This window comes from Erinaceus europaeus, chromosome 1 (assembly GCF_950295315.1).
Source record: "Erinaceus europaeus chromosome 1, mEriEur2.1, whole genome shotgun sequence".
NCBI lineage: Eukaryota > Metazoa > Chordata > Mammalia > Eulipotyphla > Erinaceidae > Erinaceus > Erinaceus europaeus.
Window position 1 is genome coordinate 50,684,244 of NC_080162.1, and position 17,161 is coordinate 50,701,404.

A 17,161-nucleotide genomic window follows, 5' to 3' on the forward strand; every position below is an offset into this window, starting at 1 on the left:
GTGAAAGATTCTGGTTATTTAAGGGATTTGCTACTAGCATAAAGCAAGGACAAGTTTTAGAAGCAAAGCATATCATTTCAATGAACAGATCTCAAGGAATAATTCAAACCTCAGATTTGAGTTTTTCAAACTTCAGTCATAAATTTTACTTTATCTATGTGTCACTTGCACCATTAACCACCTGATAGATTTGCTTTCTCAACTGTTTTTGACTTAGCAAAAGTTTTTGAAATAATTTGTTTGATGTGTTTACTATATATATATATATATATATATATATATATATGCATATAAATATTTTCCAAATATAACTCTAAAGAAAAAATGTATGCATATCTAAGGTAACATGGAAAGGGTCCATGCCATATTATAAAAAAGACCACCCTTAAAGATCTAATAGAAGAGCGACATATGGAGGCAGTAATGGTGTCACGAGAAGCTTGGAGGGGAAGAAAGAATTGGACCTGGAAGAAAAAGGAGGCAATTATGTATAAATGGAGACAGATATAATGTAGACAGATAGTTGTAAAGATGATGGTGGCCCATGTCTAAAACCTTAGGGGAACTGAGGTTGCTTGCTGTGGGGAAACTGAAGTTTCAGAACTCTAGTAGTGGGAATGGTATGGAATTACACCCCTGTTGACATGTAATTTTGTAAATCAATATTAAATCACCAATAAAATTTTTAAAAAAGATCTAATAGATTCTTCAAGGATATGCAAAATCCCTGGACTGTAGTTACCTGAAGGGCAATAAACAATTCTCAAGTAATTTTCACTTTCAAACATTTGTTTGAGTACTGCAAGGGGTGGATGCAATTTGAGAAGCCCTTAGGAAAACCACTCTCAGAATCTGCAGAATATGCTGCCCATCCACCATTGTATTTCAGCTATATTACAAATCCTATAGAGAAGGCATCTATCCATGAACTGGTGAAGAGACTGAGACTCACAGGGCTCCAGTGATCTGCCCAATGTCATGTTACACAGCAGGTGGGTAATGAGGCTGTAGTCAACCCTATACCCTTCCCAACAGCTTCTTAGCCTAACAGTTCTGCCTCCTGACCCCACATCATAGCCAAGGAGCTAACAAACCACACTCCCCTCTACCCTCAAAATAAGAAACCACATATTTGTTAAAGAATGTCACCATAGGGAAGGATGTTGCAACTGACTGACTTTGGTTACTTTTTCCATTTGCTCCAGAAAAAAGTTCACTCTCAGTGGAAAGTGTGTCTAGGAGGGAGACCACAAAGACTTCACTAAGGATGATGCCTGAAACATAAGAGATGATGGTAAGTAAGAAGTCTGTCAGGACAGTCTCTGCAAATGCTGAGTGTCAGTTCTAGGATAGTAGCAGGTCATATGATTAAACAGCCTGTGCCCCGGGTTAGACAGATCTCAAATGGAATGTCATCACTGACAGCCACTTGGCCTGTCCAAGACTCAGGTCTACCCTTTTGTTTTCTCACCCTCCCTTCCTTTCATTTTCTTTTTTTCTTTCTTTTTTTGCCCCCAGGGTTATCATTAGGGCTCAATGCAAGCACTATGAATCCACTGCTCCTGGCAGCCATTTTATTCCATAAAACAGAAAGAAAATGAAGGGTGAGGGGATGAAACAGAGGGAGAAAGACAGACACCTGCAGACCTGCTTCACTGCTTGTGTAGCTTCCCCTCCTACAGGTAGGGAACGAGGGCTTGAACCCTGGTACTTGTGCTTCATACTACTATGTGAGCTTAACCAGGTGCACCACCATCTGGTCCTCTCTTGTCTTTCTCTGATTTACCTTTTTGTTTTTTTTCCAGATAGAGACAGAGAGGCAGAGAAAGACAGAAAGAGCCCACAGACTGAAACTTTCTTCAGAGCAGTGGGGGCTGAGTTCGAACCTGGGTCATATACATGACAAAGCAGTACAATATCCAACTTAGCTATTTAGCCAGTCCAGTGTCATCACTTGTTAAATGGACATGAGTTCATGATGGGATTCTGTTTCTCTGAGAAGATTAGGAGTTTTGTGTAAGTACCTGGCACAGAATAACTCCTGCAAGAGATTTTTTTAATTTACTTCTTCCCTTCAATTGGGAAACTTAAATCCCCAATTATCCCCAAAAATTCCTGAATATTGATTCAAAATTCTCAGATAAAAGTGTACCAGTGTACTTTAACTCGAAGCCCAGAAGTCTGGAGAAGTTTCATTTATTAGGCAATAGCACAAAGTGAAATGCCAATAGAAAAATAGAAACTCTTACAATACTTCTCAGAAGGCATTTGTATTTCTGTTCTATGACTGGCAAAACTATGGTTAAGAGAGACAGGATTGGGAGTCAGGCGGTAGCGCAGAGGGTTAAGTGCATGTGAGGCGAAGCACAAGGACGGGTGTAAGGATCCAAGTTTGAGCCCCCGGCTCCACACCTGCGGGGGGGGTCGCTTTCACAGGCAGTGAAGCAGGTCTGCAGGTGTCTATCTTTCTCTCCCCCTCTCTGTCTTCCCCTCCTCTCTCCAATTCTCTCTGTCCTATCTAACAACGATGACATCAATAACAACAATAATAACTACAACAACAATAAGAAACAAGGTCAACAAAAGGGAAAATAAATAAATAAATATTAAAAAAAGAGAGAGGATTCAGCGCTGAAATTCAGCAGCTGAGCTGCCAAGTCTCATCACTGAATGATACGCTCTATTATCTGTAAAATCTGATGAACACCTGAATTTGGACCAGGTTAATTCAGAGAGTTTACCAGAACTGGAACATTCTGAGTGGGCACCATTCAAAGTTAGGGTTAGAAGGGGGCCATGCATCTTTGGCAGGATATGGTAGGAGGGGGAAAAATGAGAAATCTTTTATTTTTCTTTTTCAGTTCATTAACATTTGTTGGGGTAAGCAAGAGCCTCATTTTTTTTCCTTCCCTTGACTTTCCTTTTATTTTAATGGGGGGAATGTGCATTTGAAAGACTGCTCAATAGCAGCGTTGAAGTCTCAAGTTCAATCACAATGTCTTCATTGTGGCTGGGGACTTCTTGGCTTTTAAGCTTGGGTTATAAAATATTGGTCTGAGCCCAAAATCTGGCTTTAATAGAATATTTTAATTTTGTTTAATGAATATTATTTTAAATCAGTTTGGCAGTTCTAAAACGTGTTCTTTTATTTTCAAATTAAAATTTACTAATGTTCAGTGCTTTCTTGGGGTTGAAGGTGTAGCAAGGGACGGGGGTGATAATAATGCAAGCTACCATTTATTGAGTGGTTACTATGTGCCAAACACCCTGCTATGTACTTTATGTGTGCCACCTCTTTTAGCCCTCACAACCACCCAGAGAACAGCAGCCACTGCCTCTCCTGTTTGAGAACTTGAGAGGGTCAGCTAGTCTGAGAGTGTTCAGTTAGTATGGGATGGAATTAAGACTTAGATCAGATTCCTCTGAATCCAGTGTCTGTGCTATTAACTATGTAGGCACACTACTGTCCATCCTATTTTACAGATAAAGAAAGTGAAGCTCAGAAAAGTTTTTAACTTGCCAAAAGCTGAATAGTCGGTTAATGCTGAGTAGGGGGTGGGGTGTGCAAAGGTAGGGGGTGGGGAGTTTGAATTCAAGCAACCTGCTTCCTAAGTTCATACTCTTAATTGTTATGCAACAAGTCAGAATCAAGGTTTGATTTCAGGCAGTCTGAGACCCTCACTCCTACCTGCCCCCACCACCCCATAAGGGAATAAGGATTGTCATCTATCTGAAGCAGGTAGTGGGGCACAGCTATGAGGCAGTACAAGGCATATGAGCCAGTGCACTGCCCTTACTGATGGTCTGACTATTGTGAATGAAGGTCTGCAGAGTTGCATCTTTTTTCTTCATCCTGCTTCTTGAACATCTGGAAGCTCAAGAAGTCTTATCACTGCCCTCTGATCCTCTAGAGGAAGGAAGAGATAGTTTGATATTGGTGAAAATGCTCTCTCTGGATTCCTGTTCCCAGACCTGCCAGAGTGGTCTTTCTTGTCAGATATCCTGTAATTATCACAGATCCTACAGCACAGCTCAACACCGTTAATTAAATAATTGAAAGAATAAATACAATGGTAATTTCCCCCATCACCATGCAAAGTATCAGACGTGTAGTTGGTACTTGATAAATAATAAGTTAGTGAATGTTATACAAAACGTCCTATTCCTACTTTTTGATTCACGTTCACTAACCACCTTCCAGACACCAAGTGGCAGGCACTATCATGACTTCACCCTAACTTCTCTGGGCAGACAATCTCACCGGTGTGTCCTGGAACTTTCTCATTTCTCTAGAGCTCTACCCCACTATGGAAAGACAGAAACAGCGAGGGTATAGATCAATCTGCCAACACCTATGCCCAGCGGAGAAGCAATTACAGAAGCCAGAACTCCTACCCTCTGCACCTCAAAAACTATCTTGATCCATATTCCCAGTGAGGGAGAAGTGATAGGAGGAAGAGGGTAAGAGGGCTCGGAACTCCAGTTCTATTAGCACCAAGAGAGAGAGGAGGAAAAGGAAAAGGAGATGACATTTGGATGTAGTAATAGGGTCATGAATAGCTTGGAGGGGAAGAGAGGATTGAACCTGGAAGAAAAGGGGGACAATAATGCATAAACGTAGAGATAATGGTTAGCCCATGTCCACAACCTTAGGGGAACTGCGGTAGCTTGTAGTGGGGAGACTGGGGATTCAGAACTCTGGTGGTGGGAACTGTGTGGAATTATACCCCTGTTGATATGTAATTTGGTAAATCAATATTAAATCACTAATAAAATTTAAAAATAAAAATAAATAAAATGCTCCAAGTATAATGAATGAAAGGACAGGAAACTTATTCTGTAAAGGGACACACAGAAAATATATTAGGCTTTGTAGATCATGTGGTTTCAACTCATCTCTGCTATTTTAGCACAAAAGTTGCAAAGGCAATAGCTTAGACCAATTAGCCATAGAGACAGAGCCACCATTTCAATAGCTTCAGCTCTAAATTTTCCTTAATCTCTACAAGGACAGGTTGAAGATTCTATGAGAATCAGTGGACACCTCTGATCTCTGAGGTGAATGTTTTTTCTGTAGGTGAACCTTTATATACCATCATAAGCAGATGTGCCTAAGGTGAAAAGAAGAAACTGACTTGGAAATCTGGCTGACAAGGGCAGATATGTAGTGAAGATTTTTATTATACAAGCAGGATCAGGCTTGATATGCTAATGGTTAGGAATCAAAACTTACTTCAATTCAGATTCTAACAGTCATGTAAGCTTTAGCAAATTACTTCATCTCTATGAGATTTAATATTTTTAATTTTGTTTATTTATTTATTATTGGATAGAGACAGAAATTGAGAAGGGAGGGGGAGATAGATAGAAAAAGAGACAGAGAGACTCCTGCAGCCCTACTTCAACACTTGTGAAGCTTTCGCCAGGCAGGTGGGGACCAAGGGCTTGAACCCTGATCCTTGAGCACTGTAATGTGAGTGCTTAACTAGGTGCACCACCACCTGGCCTCTATGAGATTTAATGTTTGCATCTATTAAATGACAACAATAACCCATCCTATTGAAGCTATCTGGAGACTAAAATACAAGTTTTGGCTTAGCACTGTGCCAGACACAGTAAGCATTCAACAAATATAGACCACTTGCTATTCCCAAAAAAACTTTAAAAAATTAAAAAGGTACAAAAAATGATAGTAGAGCTTTTCCACAGGTTGCCTTTAAAAAATTGTTTTTATTATCTTTGTTGGATAGAGACTGCCAGAAATCGAGAGGGGGAGGAGGAGATAGAGGAGAAGAGAGAGAGACACTGCAGCCCTGTTTCACCACTTGTGAAGCTTTTCCCCCTGCAGGTGGGGACCAGGGGCTGAACCCAGGTCCTTGTGCACTGTTATATGTGCACTCACCACAGATTCTCCTTAAAACCACTAGAAAGTTCCTCAATCTCTCAACTCCCAGTTCCATCCCTCTTCAAGGAAAATATTTTTTTAAAAAAAGCTTTCTTCTATCATTATTTCTTTCTTATGGGTATAAGTGCAACACTAAAGAAAGACATCATGAGTATTTGAGCTTAAGATCTTCTTTCTCCCTTCCCACCAGTCTTCTCTCTACACCCTAATCATTCATTTTGCCAGGGAGTTCTATTAAAGTAAGAAGAGCACCAGAGAGAGATCCAGACCTATCACAGACAAGAGGTGAATAATCTTCTGGGTTCTATTCTTTTTTTCACAGCTGGATGGGGCCAAAACTGTTTACAACACAAGTGGCAAGTCACAACTTGCCATGCCACATGACACCGTAGGAATATCCAGTCACTGCTTCCAGCTTGCATTGTCATTCTAGTCACACAAAAGGCCAGAGGTGCAGGAATCCACTCTGCTCCTTCCCCTCCACCCCCTTTCCAACCAAGAAGGACATTCAGACCTTTGCTGGAGAGACAAATGTTTCTAGAACGCCCTGAAATAAAAGTTTCACAATAATGCAAACAATACACACCCATAAAAGAAAACAGCTTTTGTGCATAGGCACCTTTTCTGTCTCTCTAAAGAAGAGGAATTTCCATCAGCATTGGAATAGGTACCAAACTGAGAGACACAATGGACAATCTCTCTGTGTTTTTTGTTTGTTTGTTTTACCAGAGCACTGCTAAGCTCTAGCTTATGGTGGTGCAGGAGATTGAACCTGAGACTTTGGAGTCTCAGGCATGAGAGTCTCTTTGCATAACCATTATGCTATCTAACTCTGTTTTGTTTTGATATATTATTTTTTTTTCCAGAGTACTGCAAAGCTCTGGTTTATGGTAGTACTGGGGATTGAATCTATGATTTCATAATCTCAGCTATTTTGCATAACCATTATACTATCTCCCCTGCCCCCCTTCTCTGCATTTCAGGGGGTTGCCAATCAAGGATTTTGGCTGAGAGATGATTCAGTGTGTAGAGCATAGGACTTGCATATGTGAGGCCTCAGAGTCCATCTCCACTGATCTAATATCTCCTACTTCTTAAATAAGCTGTAAAGGTTCATATGTATACATTACACCCTCCAGGGTCAGGCTGTAGCGCAGCGGGTTAAGTGCACATGGCGCAAAGCTCAAGAACCGGTATAAGGATCCTGGTTCAAGCCCGGGCTCCCCACCTGCAGGGGGGCTGCTTCACAAGCAGTGAAGCAGGTCTGTAGGTGTCTTATCTTTCTCTCCCCCTCTCTGTCTACCCTAACTCTATCCATTTCTCTCTGTCCTATCTAAAAAAAAAATTACACCCCCAAATGCTAAAAAATACAAACACATTCACAAGAACTAAAATATGCATGGGAATGTGTATAAAAAATATCACAATGCTACTCCAGGAAAGAGATGGGAGATGAAATGGACTAGAAGGAACACAAGACATTTATGGATTTCACATGTCCAAATACTAGAAATGAAACATCTGCTTTGCCATAAGGAGTGGCCCCAGAACCTGCTTTTTTTTCTCTGGATCAGCAAGAGACAGTGATCAAAAGGGAAGGGGAACTCCAGCTCTCTCATCTCATTTTACCCCAAGAACATCTTCAAAAATCGTCTGAACCCAAAACAAATCAAGATCTTTCAGTCCTGGGCTCAAACAGCCCCTTTCTGTGTCCACTTTAACCAAACATTTCTAAGAGGCAGGAATTCTGATTTGGCAAAGGTAAGGAGAGCTAGCGGTTTTCACCCTGTTTTGGTGACCTTCATAGGGCTTACTTATGCTCTTCAAGCTCATGACCTAATACATGTTGGTTTGGCTTTTTTTTTTTTTAAATCATAATAGCAGCCTGTAAAAAGTTTTGAGAATTCCCTGTGTTTTCTTATTTTGGGTCAAGAAATAAAAATCGATTATCTAAGTAACTAAAAAATAGTGGCATGCACAATCTAGAATTTTGGAATGCTTTCATCAGGGCGTAGGATATCTCTGAAAGCCTCAAAAATCACTAAAGTTAGGATCAACATGTCCCAATTTTAAGGTGAGATGTTTGGTAACGGCATATGTGAGAATTAGCTAAGAGGGACTTTTTTGACATTAGTCAAACAATGATATTTAAAACTCACATTAAAGCAATTACCATGTGGAATTTTTCTGTGTTATTCCCATTGCTTAAACAGAAGTGTATATGTTTTTAGCATAGTTTCGCGCTGTAATTTTCTTTCTTGGCAAATCCACATCTTACCATGAAACCCAAAGTATGCACATTACAGAAACAATAATGGCTGAAACAGACTCGACTCTCTCTGGCATGACTTTTCTTTACAAAATTAAAATGTCTTTTGGCTAATTCACTATACTTTCAGTTGTGAAAGACCATTCTTGGGAAATGAACAGAAAAGAAAGAGGAACTGACAGATTCCACTGATAATGAGGAAAGGTGCTTATATTCATACAGTAGTCTGACACTTCTCATTCTTTGGGGAGGAAAATGTTGACTTCATCACTTTTCACCTTTAGTTAAATTCACCGAGAGTGGACAACTCTCCTTGAAATGACCATTAATAGGTTAAGTATGCCTATATCACCTCTGGGAATGCAGATTTTAAAAACTGAACTGTACTAGATGCTCATAAGAAAAATACAGGGAAAAACCCAACACCATTGAAATCACACACATTTTCCATGTCATTGACTCAACAATTTGTATTACATGAGAAAAATCGGTTCTAGTCTCTTTCAAGTGTTTTGTTTATTTTAAGATATGTTGAATCAGCATTATTGGGCAAAGACCATGAGCCACGAACACATTCTCAAAACCGTTAAGAAGTAAACCTGTCTCCCTGGCTATCTGTTTATCTTAGTTCCCATTTCAAATGTCTGGCTACATCTGAGAGCAGAGGCAGACTTTTCCAAAAATCAGAAGCAGGCACATCTGCACCCTAACTAGTTTCATCAGAGGAGTGATGACAACAAAGACGAAGTCACTGCTTTCTAATACCTTCTCATCCCCACTGAACCTCTACCCTTCCGTCCCAGATTCAGGCAATAGACAGTCTCCCTTAACTTTCAAAGTGGCAAAGATAAATTGTTTCAGTTACCTGACTCTTGGAACCACCTGTTCCAAATTATTCTTCACTCTCCAAATGTTTATAATTTAACCTCCAAACAACAAACCATCCATAGCCATCCGACGCCTTCTGGTAAACTTGACTTGGACTGCCTTACCATAACATTTCTGGGCCATGCCACTGCTAGTGAATTTGACTCTTTATAGGAATTGAACATGTAGCATTAGTATCGAAGAAACAAGTCAAATCAGCCTTTGTAAATAAACATGTTCCTTTACAAAATCATCCATAATCTGCTAAATATCATGTCTCACAAAGGCTTCTATGTGTGTTCTCCAAGTACTTGATATGATTTTTCTTCTATTTTAAAACAGCACAGGCAAAAAATCATCAGGGTTGAGGCAGAAAATAACTGTGTTCTGCATATTTAAAGTCATCCAAGGTTAGGGTCTCTCTCCAGGGGAAAGGAAAACAGAAACATTCTCTGAGCCGAGGCTTTCATAGCACCTGGGTAAGGCACAGTCTATAGGGGCTTTAGAGTCTGTTTTCACTGGCTCCATAGCTTCTTGTGAGTCATTTAATGTAAAACCTTAGGTTCCTTGTTAACAATGTTGAAACTACGACGACAATGACAATAATGGCAACAATGGTGATGATACCTAACTCAAAGATGAGAGTCCATCGTAAAAACTGCATGTAAAGAATTGATTCCAGGCCTAGTATGCAAGTGCTTAATAAACGGCAGTTGTTCTCATTATTATTATAAAATACAATGGCATAATTTGGAAGTGGAGAGAAATGACAAAAGCACCAATATGATGAAAGTGAACAGAAACAAAAACATAAAAGCAGCAAAAATAAATGTAAAAAGCCCATGACTTCATCTTTTCTTCCCTAAATATATCCGGGAGGTATTTCCCATACCTTGAAATTGATTTTAAATCACACACAATGAAGAACTAGTTCCTGCTTCTGATTTGTTTACAAGGAGACAAGTGGGCCTGAGCCAGTCACTTCAAGTATTTGCCACCTGATGGAGGAGATTTATCCTGGGATTAGAAGAGTGTTTAAACAGTAGGTCAGTTAAGACTTTCAAATAGAGAAAATGAAGCATTGTCTCAGATGAGTTCTCTGCTAATTGTTTCCCTACCAGAATTTTCTTTAGGTTTTGTGTGTTTGGGACAAATGATAGGGAGGGAAGATGAGGCATTCAGAAAGTTATGATATTGGGGGGTGGGGACCAAAGAAAGGTGGGGAGTGTGTATGTTAGTGTTTGGTATGTTTTCCCATCAACAGGCTGTGTTTTCTCAACTCTGGAGTTAATTCTCTGTAAATAGTTTCCTTTTGAATGGCATCCACTAACTCCTTTTTCAGAGCAACTAACTAGAAGCAAAGTTTCCTCCCACCTACCAAACCCAGTCTTAGTAGTCAGAAAGCTCAGTCTTTGGAGGTAATTGTATAACCAGCTACTTCACCTCTACACACCTCACAGATAAGGAAAACTACATAATAGTCAAATCCCCCTTATATGAAAAAAATCTCTGGGTGGAGAGAAGGTTCACTTCTCTACCATGGAATTCATGTCAGATCATACAGCCTAGCATTTTTTGTGTCTAAGTAAGAAGCAGATATGTTTCCACCCAACAATATGAGAGGAAACCTTACCTAGCCTACATTCAGGCACATAAACACACGCTATACAAAACTGCCATACAGTTTTGTCTTTACCAGGAAGACTCCTTTAACATGTAAGATGCTTAGGGGGGAAGTAAAAAACATACATATTGGGCAACATTCACAACTCCAGAGTGTTTTGTGTTTTCATGAGAGTATGTGTGTGTGTATGATAGTCACTCATGAAAACACAAAACATTCTGGATCTGTGGATGCTGCCTAATATGTATGCTTTTACACACCACCACACACATTTTACTCACACACACACACATTTTACACACACACACACACACACACACACACACACACACATTTTTTATGTTAAGGAAGTCTTCCTGGTAAAGACAAAACTGTATGGCAGTTACAACTCCCACCTAGATCTCGGAGAAGCAATACACCATACATGCATATGTAGTAAGGGTCTAAATGAAAGTTTTCTATTCCCTCCATTTTCTCTAGACAGCTACAGATTCTGCTGAGAGAAGCATCTGTCACGAACTGCTAGGAACCCCACTTATGCACCATAACGGCCTGTGATTTTATTATACAAGGAGTTTATTGCTGACCTAATTAGTTTCAAATTGGGTATTCCAACTGAGGACACCTAAAAAACATCTGGTGGAAAAAGCGAGAATGAATCCTCCTTCATAGTTGGTTACAGTTGAATTTCTGCATAATTCTGGTCTCTTGTGCCCAGCACAAGTTATCTTTGGAAAAGTAACTGAAAAAAATAAGGAAACGGTTTCTTCTTTGTGGGAAAGGAGTCATCTTATCATGGGGGAACCAAAAATCTCTCAAAGTGGACGTGCTTGGACTGTGTATACTTTTTCACAAACTGCTGGGGTATTGCTAACTTGCTCAAATTAATTCAAAATGTACTTAACTACACCACAGAACATTTTTACTGAGAACTTTTCTGTTCTTCCAACAGCAGTTAGCATTTTATCAATTTACCCGTCTGGAACAAGGCTTGCAATCTCTTATATGCAATTTAAAGCAAAAGCAATACCACATATTTGAAACAGCATGTCTTGAGTGTTGTTTTTTTTCCAAATAGTAATCTTATAGCAATCCAACAAATCCTATCTCTTTATGACACATTTAATATGGTACAAAAGACATGAAAAGAAGATCTAAAATTTAAGTTATTAAAACATCTGCATTTCTAAAATCCCAAAGTATTGGGGTATTCATCCTTTAATTTTATTTCCTCTAGCTGTTTAACAGTAGGTGAGAGATCTATGCACATATAGAATATTTTCATGTACACAGTCAGCCTCTACACTAAATGGACTATTTCGAGACAGAGGGAAAACATCAACCTTTGTAAGACAAAATAGTCAATATTATTATCAAGCTAAAACTATAGAAGAATAGGGCAGCTATTATCTACATATGGGGCATACAAATTATTTTTTAAAAGTTCAGATCCCTGTCAGATTTAGCTTCACTGGTTGAAACAGCAAACTTTGAAGTTTCCTCCAAAGTGAGGAAGGTTTTTTTTTAAAAAAAAAAAATACAAATATAATTTTATCCTTAATCAAAAGCATGATTGAAGCCACCCTCATCTGTTAGACAAATTATTTAATATCCCCTAGTCTGATAATGTCTAAATACAAAGAAGTATAAAGTTTAAGGGTTTCACAGTGATAAGGAGAGGAAAAATGGGGAAAGTTGCCCAGAAAGATTTTTCAGTGGTGTGTGTGTTTTAAAAACTTCTTGTTTCTTCTTTCTCTTCCTCTCACTTCCCAAATGGGATATAAGCTGATAATGTAGTTACTAAACCTCTTCTCCTCTCAGTAGAAGAAATTCCACCTAAGCAAGATGGGCTCATGAAATTAATAGATTCGATTTGAAATGCAACAATTGTCTGCTGGTTATAATTCCCTTTGGAAGGGAGCTCTCTAACTCTATGCAAGTCAGCACTCACATTTTTACTTGCTGTTTGCAAATCATTATCCGCCCCCTCTACTCTCACCAAAAACTCCCAACTCGATGTTCACTCATTTCATTCGCATCTCGTATTTAAAAGGTATCTTCTAGTAGGGTGATTTACTCCTCCCAAGGTTAAAGGGGGATAAAAAGTAACCAAAGGTGTGTAGCATTGGCGTGATGAAAATAAAACGATACCGGTAACAATGCAGCTCCAGTACTGCTTTTTTAGAAGGAGCGCGGAACCAGCAGAGTTCTGAGCGCTGTCAATTCTTGGTCTAGGCTTGGGGAAGCAGAAGCCTCGCGCTGCCAAAGCGCTTCACGTTCAACAGCTGAAAATGCGCACTGAGGAGATCGTGATGCGAGTATTTTTTTATCAGGAAAGCTTTCCCTATAATCCTTGAACTTATTGTAAAATATTTACTGAGGTGGGGAAGCAGGAGATACACATTTAAAGAGTTAGCGCCAGCAAAGCCGTCTAACCTCTAAGTTGCGTGATCAGGAATAAAAAAAAATAAAAAATAAAAAAACCTCCTATCTCTACTTTCTCCCATTGCAACAAAACCCTTCCCTGCTTCTTTCTAAACATCTTTTTGATGTAGTTTTGTTAACTTTCAACTCCACCTTCCATAAGCACCAGGACTACCACTAACCCGGGACAAAGCCAGAGAACTGAACCTGGGCAGGCCGAGTGCAAACGGGGAAGAAGGAAAAAAAAAGAAAAAGAAAAAAGAAATGTGGCGAGAAAAAGAAGGTTCAGCGGGTCGTTGCAGCCCCATCCAGGATTTCAGCAATTTCCTCCTCTACTACCCCATAAACAGCGCCTGGGGGCATGGATTTGTCTCCGGGCGCCTGGAACCTCTCCGGTCCGACTGGGGGAGCGGCCTCGTCGAGAACCAGCCCAACCCTAAACCGAACCCAGAACGGGGGATCCAGGCGCCGTCTACGCAGCCTGCGCGCCGTGCACTTGTCCCGCGCGGGAGAGTCCAGTCTTCGGAGCCTGGCCTCCGAGCGCACCGGGAAACTGAGCTCGGAGCCTGAGACCGGTTTTCCCGAGACTGTACCTCACCGTAGTTCCCGCCGCCCTTCCCGTAAGAAGCCCAGGAAGTCCTGAGCGTCTCGGTGCAGCCCGTGCTCTCCGAGCGCCGAGACAGCCGCGGAGGGCGGCCCTGGCTGGGCTACCGGCGCGCGTGGCAAGGGGTGCGCGTCACCCCCGACCCGGCGAATCCCGCCGCGGGCGCTACTCACCTCGCGCAATGGAGAGGGCGCCCCGGCGCGTTGCGGGCCGGCGGGCGCGGGTCTGGAGTCACCCGGATGACCCGCGGGCACGTTGCTGCCTCAGCCACCGCGCTGCCTCCGCCTCCTGGGCTGCCGCGGCCGCTGCCTGAGCGGGAGGACCGGCCCCTTCCCCTCCCACGGCCGGGCCCTCCCTTTGCCCCCGCTTGGGTCCCCGCGCCGCGGCGTGGGCACTCGGGGGCGCGGAGGCGAGGCGCTGGGCTCTGTGGGCCGGCACCCCGGGCGGCTGGACGCGGGACTTGAGGCAGGGCAGGCAGCCGCCGCCGCCGCTGTTCTCCGCGCTTGCAGCCCAGCGAGCGCGCTAGCTCTCGTAGGTCCTGGAGGAGGCGAGGGCCCAGCCTCCTCCCACCCACCGACACCCCACACCTCCTCCCTCTGAAACCAGGCACTGCTTGAGAGACGTCAACAGTGACAGTGAATTCATTCATTCATCCACCTGGTCATTCATGCAACATAGAGTAAAGCATCTTACTCTGCCTGGGAGAGTCCGCAAGTTCGAGACAAGTTTTGAGGGAAGGTCGTAAACAGGCAGGTAAAGGAGGGAGAGACAATTTCAGAAAATTTTAATTCTTAAGGACGTGGGGGGGAATAATGTGCTGAATTCAGCTCAGGGTGGGTAACTTTAGCTAAAGTGATCGGGAGACTTCTCTGAGAAGAAGAGGGTGCCAGCAGGCAAGATAATGTGCTTGGATATTGCACTGGCTTTGTCATGGGCACTACCCAGCTTTGAACCCACCCCTAAAGAAAGCCTCAGTGTTATGGTGTCTTTTTCTGTATCTTTGCCTCTATCTGAAAAAGTTGGCCTGGAGCAGTGAAGCCTCACTGACCGACGCACAGTGTGTACATTTCTGGTAATAACTCAGGGTTCTCCTTCAGCCCCATTTTACAGACAGAGAAACTGAGGTCCTAGAAAACTGAACTGGCTTACCCAAAGTATTCTCCACAGTCCTCTTAAATATGGACTCTCCAATTATTTCATCCTCTCAACAAACCACCTCTTCGATTTCCCCTAAAATGTTTTTTTTTTTTTTTTGACTCCAGGGCTATTGCTGGGGCTCGGTGCCTGCACCACGAATCCACTGCTCCTGGAGGCCATTTTTTCACTTTTGTTACCCTGGTTGTTTTTATCATTGTTGTGGTTATTATTATCATTGCTACTGATGTCGTTGTTGCTGGATAGGACAGAGAGAAATGGAGAGAGGAGGGGTAGACAGAGAGGGGGAGAAAAAGATAGACACCTGCAGACCTGCTTCACCGCTTGTGAAGCGACTCCCCTGCAGGTGGGGAACCGGGGGCTCTAACGGGGATCCTTATGCCGGTCCTTGTGCTTTACATCACGCACTTAACCCGCTGCGCTACCACCCGACCCCCTAAAATGGTTTTTGAAAAGGTTTATGTAGCATTTTCTTCTATTTGCACACTTTCTAATGTTTATGAACCCTGCTGTAGGACACCTAGGATAGTTCAATCCAAAGCCAATCCCAGCCACTGTCATTTGTTAAGCTCAATACAACAGAGATCCCAGATAAATTTGAATCTGATAATCTAGGAATAAGTGTTAGTATGTATTGTACAACAAATAGCTGGTACATACTTATATCCCCTCCCCACAACCCTAAATTCAGGGTTTCTCTGATGCTCCAATTCTCTGGCATTTCTCTAAAATGTTCTATATTTCCCTTCACTGAATCTAGTAGCCCTGAGCTTATCCAGGGTGCCTGACCTCTTCTTACTCCTTCAATCCCTCAGAGACTCAGTGGCAGATGCCTGTTTTACAAATGATCAAGCCAAAAACTGAAAGAAGGCAGAATAGTTAGAAGTGCAGGTCCAAGTGTCTCCAAAGCTGTTGCTCTCGAGATGCAATATGGAGCTTTCAAGCTACTCACTCATAAGGTTGCTGGGAAGTTGATGGAGCTTAAGTTTCTAGACCCCTTACTTGTTAGGCCTTTTTTTTTAAATCAAGTATTGACTAGGCCCTAGAAATTTATTGAACTGGCCTTTTGTTTATATAAATTTTGTAAAAGGCATTTACCTTTGGCAGTTAGCTGCAATCATTGAATATTGCTGCCCACTCCGATTGCCACTGAATAAGATGTGTGAGGGAGTGGCCACTGTCATTAGCCAAAGGAAAGGGAAGTTGGAGATTTTGTGATGTTTGTGGTATTTTTCAGTTTCTAAAATCTGAGCTGGTTATGCTTTAATTCAAAGAAACATTCACTTTCTTTTTAATTCTTTTTTTCTAACATTTTATTTATTTCAATGTTCTATTTTTGATAGTTTATTATTTATTGAATAGAGACAGAGAGAAATTGAGAGAGAAGGGGGAGATAGGGAAAAATAGACACCTGTAGCACTGCTTCACCACTTGTAAAGCTTTCCCCCTGCAGGTAGGGACCAGGGGCTTGAACCCCAATCTTTGCTGTTGGTAACGTGTGTTCAACTGGGTACATCAAAACATTCACTTTCATATCTAATAGTTTTATAATATTTTTCTTTAAATGGGTTCCTGAATTCCATGTGCATATCAAGTCATAGTTTTGGGTTCGTGAATTCCATGTGCATATCAAGTCATAGTTTGTTTCATCCCTGTTACCCAAATTTTAAACAGAAACAAACATACTCAGCAAGAGAGGTTGTTCTCCCAGAAATAAAGAAGTATAGGCCTGGTGCTCCTGGATGAATTAGAGTCCCAATTTCTAGATGCAGACCCTACAAAGGTACTTGACTCTGAAGTTTTCATCTCTAAAGTGGAGATGAAATTATCCAGCTTATATTACTATCATGACAAGTCACTAAACTCATGCTTATTGAACACTTTTTTTTTTTTTTACCAGTGTTATCACTGGGACATGGTGCCTGCATGATGAAACTATCACTACTGGAGGTTGTTTTTTTTGTTGTTGTTGTTAAGACAGAAGTTGAGAGGGAAGGGAGAGATAGAGAGAAAGAGAGACATCTGTAGCCCTGCTTACTGCTCATGAAATTTATAACTTTCAAGTGAGGACTGGGGGCTTGAACCCATGTCCTTGCACATGATGATGTGTGCACGCAACTGAGTGGACCACCACCTGGCCCCCTAAACACTTTCTACTATGTGTGTAACAGGCCCTAACAATTGCTCAATAAATATTATTGTATGCACAACTTCTCTTTCCATAGCATCTTTGCTAAAGGCTCCAAGTCATTATAAATTGAGTATCTTACTACTCTCTAGAGGTGTTTAATTTTTCTTGGCCTAGGAGCCTTA

At 41.5% G+C, this 17,161-nt stretch overlaps 1 protein-coding gene across 3 annotated transcripts in view; it reads right to left on the bottom strand.

The window, feature by feature from the left end:
- EYA2 (EYA transcriptional coactivator and phosphatase 2) overlaps window positions 1–14,309 on the bottom strand; it is a 326,053-nt gene extending 311,744 nt beyond the window's left edge. The window contains exon 1 of one of the 3 annotated variants that reach the window (XM_007526717.3): window positions 13,867–14,309. The gene's annotated coding sequence lies outside the window, so the exon portion shown is untranslated. Of the gene's footprint in view, window positions 1–13,687; window positions 13,840–13,866 lie in introns of those variants that run through there. The other 2 variants (XM_060185905.1, XM_060185898.1) reach the window with 2 other exon arrangements.
- Between the last annotated feature and the right edge of the window lie 2,852 nt (window positions 14,310–17,161).